The sequence below is a fragment of the Lutra lutra genome, chromosome 2, assembly GCF_902655055.1.
Source record: "Lutra lutra chromosome 2, mLutLut1.2, whole genome shotgun sequence".
NCBI lineage: Eukaryota > Metazoa > Chordata > Mammalia > Carnivora > Mustelidae > Lutra > Lutra lutra.
The window spans coordinates 91,345,880-91,353,166 of record NC_062279.1 but is presented as its reverse complement, the minus strand read 5'-3'; positions in this window follow the sequence as shown (position 1 = coordinate 91,353,166).

Below are 7,287 nucleotides of genomic sequence, written 5' to 3'. Positions count from 1 at the left end.
AGGTTATGTCCTCCTCGGAGCAGCCTCTGGGAGTGAAAAAGCAAGTAGAACTCACATTTCAGGGGCGCCTGGGTGGCTCAGTGGGTTAAAGCCTCTGCCTTCGGCTCGGGTCATGATCTTGGGGTCCTGGGATCGAGCCCCACATCGGGCTCTCTGCTCAGCGGGGAGCCTGCTTCCTCCTCTCTCTCTGCCTGCCTCTCTGTCTACTTGTGATCTCTGTCTGTCAAATAAATAAATAAAATCTTTAAAAAAAAAAGAACTCACATTTCAAGGACGGTGGAGGGTGTAAAAAGCCTCAGATCCTGTCTCTTGCTTACCACAACAAAGGAAACCATTTCCTTGATGGAGTATGAGTAGCATTTCAGAATAACAAGGTCAAAGGCAGGGTATTTATTAAGATTTGGTTCCTGTTAACTGTACCTGGAAATAGCTCCGTGTGAGCAGCATATGGGGATTGATCCAAGTTTGTTATTAATAGTTTAGGATCAGCAGACCTAGCAAGGGGAAAGTTTTGGAGCAAACCTTGAAGAGTGAACAGTCTTACCACAGCAGAATGTCTGTTGAGACAGTCTGGGGAGAGCAAGTTGAGAAATGTTTTTTTGCCACTTCATCTTCTAATCAAGAGTCTTCTAGAATAATGCAGAGAGTCAGTCAAATATAAGTCATATTAACATAGACAGTAAGCTGTGTGATCTATAGGGTTTCGATCCCTACAAAACTAGAATTTTGAACAGCATCTAGATCAGTCTGGGTCACGTTTTTTGAGATGAGGTGTATGCATTCCATGTCCACTTGAGCATGTTTAAAGCCACGTGATGAGAATATGTATGGCTACTACGTAGCCTATGGAGTAGACGAAGGTGGACATTTGGGTCTATCTCCAGAATCTATTCCCTTTTTACCAAATAGGGCCTGATTTCCAACTCAGATCCACGTAGTTGTAGGGAAGCTAATTCCTCTCCTAGAGTCTAGTAGAGGAAATGACAATGACTAAGTGATTAACATATTTTGTTTCCCTAATAGTCACAGACAGGTCCTCATGCAGATTGGTTTAAATATGTGACCTAAACCTCTCTCATCAGAATGGATCTTGGAACACTTGTGAAGAATGCTCCAACAAAGGCATTCTCTCTCTGGGTCTGGATGGTGTGGTGATGGGATAAGAGCTATGACAACATCTTCAGCCGTTTTGCTAGCATGAGCGAAGCCGGTGTAAGGACGATGGCAACAACTCAGAGAAAAGGACAATGCAGAGGGAAACCCTGAGTAATATAAAGCAAGCCTTTGACTCCTAGATTTCCCCCAAATCCTCAGTGTGTTAGATAGTCTTCCTGGCATTACAAAAACAAAGCAACAACATCCAAATCAGATATTTTTTGCTTTGCTTTCCTCTTCCTTGCCTTCCTTTGGTTCCCTGCCCCAGCATGAGGACTTTGTACTTCTTCCTGTCTGATGGGAACGGCCCTGACATCAGAACTTCCTTGCAATCTACTGAATCTCTTATTGTAAAACCTTATGATATGAGTCATATGTAGATGTCTTGATATGTAAAAGGAAAGTATTAGAATTAAAAAAAAAAACTTCTTTCTCTACAAAATCTTGTATTCAAGGCATTTTCCCAGGTACTCAGAAATATCTAATTTGACATTCAAAACTAAGTAATGATTTCTTCATGTTAGGTGCTGTCTATTCTCACCCCAAAGCAACTGAAGCCTAAGCAATGGAAGGATACTTAGGACAATATAATTTATGGGGAATAAACCTAAATCTCTTCATGTTGAAACTATCTCTGCTATAGACATAAAGCAAAGTCACACCACATGATCAGAAAATTTAAATCTGCCCCTTCCCAGTTGTGACAACCAAAAATGTCTCCAGACTTGTCAAAACCAACCCAGTAGAGAACCAGAACCACTGTTCTCAGGTCTCGGGTTAAATGTCACATCCTCAGGAAATCTCCTCTCGGCACCCCTAACCCTCATTCACATTTGTGTTATTCTGTTGCAGCACTCATCCCAGTTTGTAATAAAACCTCCTGGGATTAATTATTTGTTTACTCTCAGTCACTTCCACTACACTGTAAATTCCCTGACAGCAGAAACTAAGTTTTCCTTTTTTTTTTAAATTACTATTTACTAAGTAAACCCTCTCTCTAACAAAAATTATGTGTTAATATTTATTAGCAAACATAAGCTTGCTAAATGAATTAATTAGGAGTTGGCTAAATAAAGAAACGCAGAGGCATTACATGTCTGGTAGTTTCAAACCTGAACTCACTCCCTTCTCTATTTTGGGAACAATATATAATGATTAAGAGACAGAGAGAGAGGAAATGAAAGGAAGGAGAAGGGGAGAAATAGAGGGAGGGACAAAAACAAGAGCATTAGCGAAGGTCCAGTAGAACTCAGTGCTGCCAGAATAAATAACGTTATTGAGAAGATAGACTACTGTGGTCTATAGGCATAGTGGTCCTATACTTCACTTCTTCAAAATGAGTATGGTTACATATTGAAACAGATATTGTTTCAAGAGTCTGTCTTTCCCAAATTTGGAAACCTGGGGAACCACATGTAAAATGTAAAATGTAAAACTTTCTCCAGGTACCCTTGCTTCTTGCTCCTGATATTCAAAGCTATTCTCTGTGAAGTTTTGACCCCATCTATAACTACCCTTAGCATTTGCTACTTTTCTCTAACTTTCCTCTGACATCATCACACTGTTCCAGACAATATGTGGTTTTTTCTAGCGTTGCATGTAGATCGACTCTGAACAGTTCTCAGAATATCAAGAGATGCTATAGAACTTGGCCCACAAAGACACGATAGCTTCTGTCAGCCATGCTACAGTTTCTAGTCAATAAGGGAAACTGAACCTTTCAAAATAACATTTAGAAAAATGACAAATGTGGCAGCAGCACAATTCCTGATTTCAAACTATATTACAAAGCTATAACAATCAAAACAATACAGTACTGGCATAAAACAGGCACATAGTCCAATAGAACAGAATTAAGAACCCAGAAAGAAATCCACATATATATGGTTACCTAATCTTTCACAAGGGCACCAAAACACAAAATAGGGAAAGGACAGTCTCTTTAGTAAATAGTTTTGGAAAAACTAGATATCCACATGCAAATGAATGAAATTGGACCCTCATACTGTACACAAAAATTAACTCAAAATGAAGTATAGACTTAAATGTAGTATCCACATCATTAAACTCCTAGAAGAAAACATAGGGAAAACCTCCTTGACATTGGTTTTGGCAGTGGATTTTTTTTGTATATACACCAAAAATATGGGCAACAAAAGCAAAAATAAGCAAGTGGGACTACATCATACTTCAAAAGCTTCTGCACAGCAAAAGAACAGAAAGGCAACCTACAGAATGGAAGGAAATATTTGCAAATCATATGTCTGATAAGGGGTTAACATCCAAAATATTTAAGGAACTCACGCAACTCAAGAACAAAAAGCAAATAACCTGATTTTAAACATGGGCAAAAGACCCGAACAGATATTCATTCAAAGAAGATATACAGATGATTAATTGGCATACGAAGAGGTACTCAGCATCACTGAACAACAGAGAAATACAAATCAAAACCACCATAAGATAACACCTCACACCTGTTAGGATAGCTCTTATCCAAAAGATGTGTTAGAACAAGTGTTGGAGAGGGTGTGGAGAAAAGGGAACCCTTATGCCCTGATGGAGGGAAGTGTAAATTGGTATAGTCAAAATGGAAATGGAACTGAAGTGCTTCCAAAAACTTAAAATAGAACTACCATATGATCCCACAATCCCACCATTTTTACAGTGGGTAAACACACGAAGGAAATGAAATCAGTATCTTAAAGAGACACTGATAACTACAATCCCATGTTCATAGATGCAGTCACAAAGCAACAACATGGGTGAACCTGGAGGACATTATGCTAAATGAAATAAGCCACACACAGAAGATAAAGACTATATGATCTCACTTATGTGAGAAATCTAAAGAAGTTGAATTCTTAGAGAGAATGGTGGTTATGGGGAGTGAGGAACGGGAGAGACGCTGGTTAAATGGTACAAATGTTCAGTTATGAGTAAGTTCTAGGGTCTAATATATAGCATGGGGATGATAGTTAATGAAACTGTATTATAGGCTTGAAATTTATTATGGGGGTAGATCTTAAATGGCAACTACTTAAGGTGATAGATGAGTTAATTAACTTGACTGTGGTAAACATTTCACAATGTATACATATATCATCATGTTGCACTTTAAATATATACAATTTTTATTTTGGCAACTATACCTCAATAATGGTGGGGAGACAAAAGAAAAAATTCAAATGTAATATATGCAGAAAGCAGAGAACTATGGGTACACATGCAATACAAGAAAAGCAGAATAAAACTATCTATTTAAAGAGTCCAGAGATAACCTCCCCTCCCTTGTGTACATGACTATACTTTTAAGAGATGTTTTATTGTAAGTACCTAAGTATTACTTGAAAAGAAATTTTTACTTGCTTCCAGTTTATTGCTTATATTCCTATCCAATTAAAATCTTTGTTGTTATTTAAATATAGAGTGATGCCTGATAACTAAATCCTAGACAGATCAGAGCCAATAAGGAAGGTAAATACTGAATATGGTATGTTTAAAAAGTCTAGAGAGAAATTAAGACACTTTTTAGGGGGCGCCTGGGTGGCTCAGTGGGTTAAAGCCTCTGCCTTCGGCTCAGGTCATGATCCCAGAGTCCTGGGATCGAGCCCCGCATCGGGCTCTCTGCTCAGTGGGGAGCCTGCTTTCTCCTCTCTCTCCCTCTGCCTGCCTCTCTGCCTACTTGTGATCTCTGTCTGTCAAATAAATAAATAAATAAATCTTTAAAAAAAAAAAAAGACACTTTTTAGAATGTTATTCTCAAACACTGTAGTATTGAATTGAACATCAAAAAAGAATCAGAATCAAACAAGAAATCCCAAAGAACTTAGCTTCTTTCAATTCTGTTAATTTAGCTAAGCTTTTAAATTTAATGATGGATTTCCACATCTATACTCTCACATCCTGTAGTCCCTTACTCTCTCATACTCCTCTCACCAGCTGTGTAATTCACACAAATTAACTCTTTTAAAATTTTCTTTCATCTACATTATTGATAAAATCCATTGTAATGGAAAAGCTGGATCACCCAAGATACTTTTCCTGATTCACACATTGGAGATCTTTTTTTTTTTTTTTTTTAATATATTAAGGAATAGAAACTAGGCAGATAAGGGAATTTTTAAGATTTTTTTTTATTTATTTATTTGACAGAGATCACAAGTAGGCAGAGAGGCAGGCAGAGGGAGAGAGAGGAGAAAGCAGGCTCCCTGCTGAGCAGAGAGCCCGATGCGGGGCTCGATCCCAGGACTCTGGGATCATGACCTGAGCCGAAGGCAGAGGCTTTAACCCACTGAGCCACCCAGGTGCCCCACACACATTGGAGATCTTTTGAGTTTTTTTCGTTGAAGCTGGTGCCAAACATTTTATTTGATTGTTATTAACTTGAGGATAACTCAACTTCATCTCCATTAGAAAACACTGAGGTTCATAAAAGAATCATAGTTCCTATCAATGAATAATTCTTCCTTGAGATTACTCATTAGGACATTATTTTAATTTTTAAGGACTGAAGTAGTTTGTTACCCTTCCTTTTACAGTTTCATATTTTTATTTATTTTTTAAAACTCCTGTTGCTGTTGTTTTGAAATATACCCTTTTCATCATACTTGAGATTTTTGCGATCAAGGGCTCATTTGGTTATAATTGTCTCTTCCATCATGTCTGTATTTGAAAATGAATACGTACTTTTATCTAGCTTGTCCATGAAATTTCACACATAAGGAATTATTCCCCTCCTATTTTGTTGTTGTTGTTGTTAGGTTTTAATTATAATTAAGAGATTACTGGCTTCATTTTCCATAGGCCATGAAGTCTAATTAGTTAATTATGAATGTACACTCATAATGTAAATACCATTAAGCTCTATTGATAAGAAACCGAACACATCAAAGATTGGGTACAACAGGACCTTTGTAGAGCAATGTTTTTATCTGTTTATTCTTTTGCAAACATATTTACCTTAGCCATCTTAATTTAAATTTTGTTCTCAGCCATTCGATGGTTGAATTTTCCTTTCCGCCACTAGAGGTCTACCATACCTACAACATGCTGGTCTTTGTCAGTTCTACTGTGTTTTGGGACCTGCCTGAATATATTTATCATTTATCCATCTTTTCGTTCATTGGTTCATTAAATTTCTTGGCATGCGTTTATCACTGCTCTGTGCAGTCATAGTACTATTTTCAAAAGTGGAGGGAGTTGTGAGTTTCTTTTATCTGCCTCTTTCCCTACCTTCCCTTGTATATAGAAGGCTCTCAACCTCCTGCCTCCCTGTGCCCCTGTTCTATCAGACACTTTCTATCCACTCTGCCTTTAACCTTTGCTTCTCTCCCTTGTTCTCACCCACTAGTATTTCTACTTGGGAATGAGCCTCCCATTTTGAAATATTTCTTCACTCTGGTCTCCCTCTGGCTACTCCTTTAGGTCTCACCAGCCATTCATGGAGGAGTTCTTCTGGGATATCTGCCCTCCTACTGTCACCTCCCATTCTCCTCTTGCATCAACTGGGCTCCATCAAAGCTGCCCTAACAAACCAATGATATCCCTGATGCTTCCTTTTTCTCCCCACAGAGAATCATTTACAGATTCCTGAGGTCCAACGCTATATAATTCCTGAATCTGGCTGTTTCTTGCTCGCTTCACCCTGTCAATCCCTAATCACTTCTCATCTAAACTATACCCACAATCTTAAAGTGGCCCCAAGGCATTAGTCTGGTTCCCTCCCAAATTCTCTACCTTTCTGCCAGAGTGATCCTACTAAAGCACATCCCCAGACCCTTCCGTGTCACAGAACCTTCAGGAGAAGCCCAGATCCCTGGGAGTACAAGCCACCACCTGTTGTACTCTCTGCTTTCCTCTTGCCTACACCCCTCCTCACCTCTTTCCCTCAGACCTTCAACACACAAACTTTCAGCTTGTCCTGTCCTTTGATTACCCTTGATCTTTGCACCCATCTTTTCTTCCCTGTTGAATTTTATCATTTAGATACTTTCTTCAAGAGCCCGTGGTAAAAGCATTAGTCTTTGTATATCCTGAAGTGGTTTTAATTCATCCTCACTTTGAGTGATAACTTGTCTGAGAACACAATTCTAGCCTGCTGGTTCTTTTTCCACACTCCTTTGAAGATAA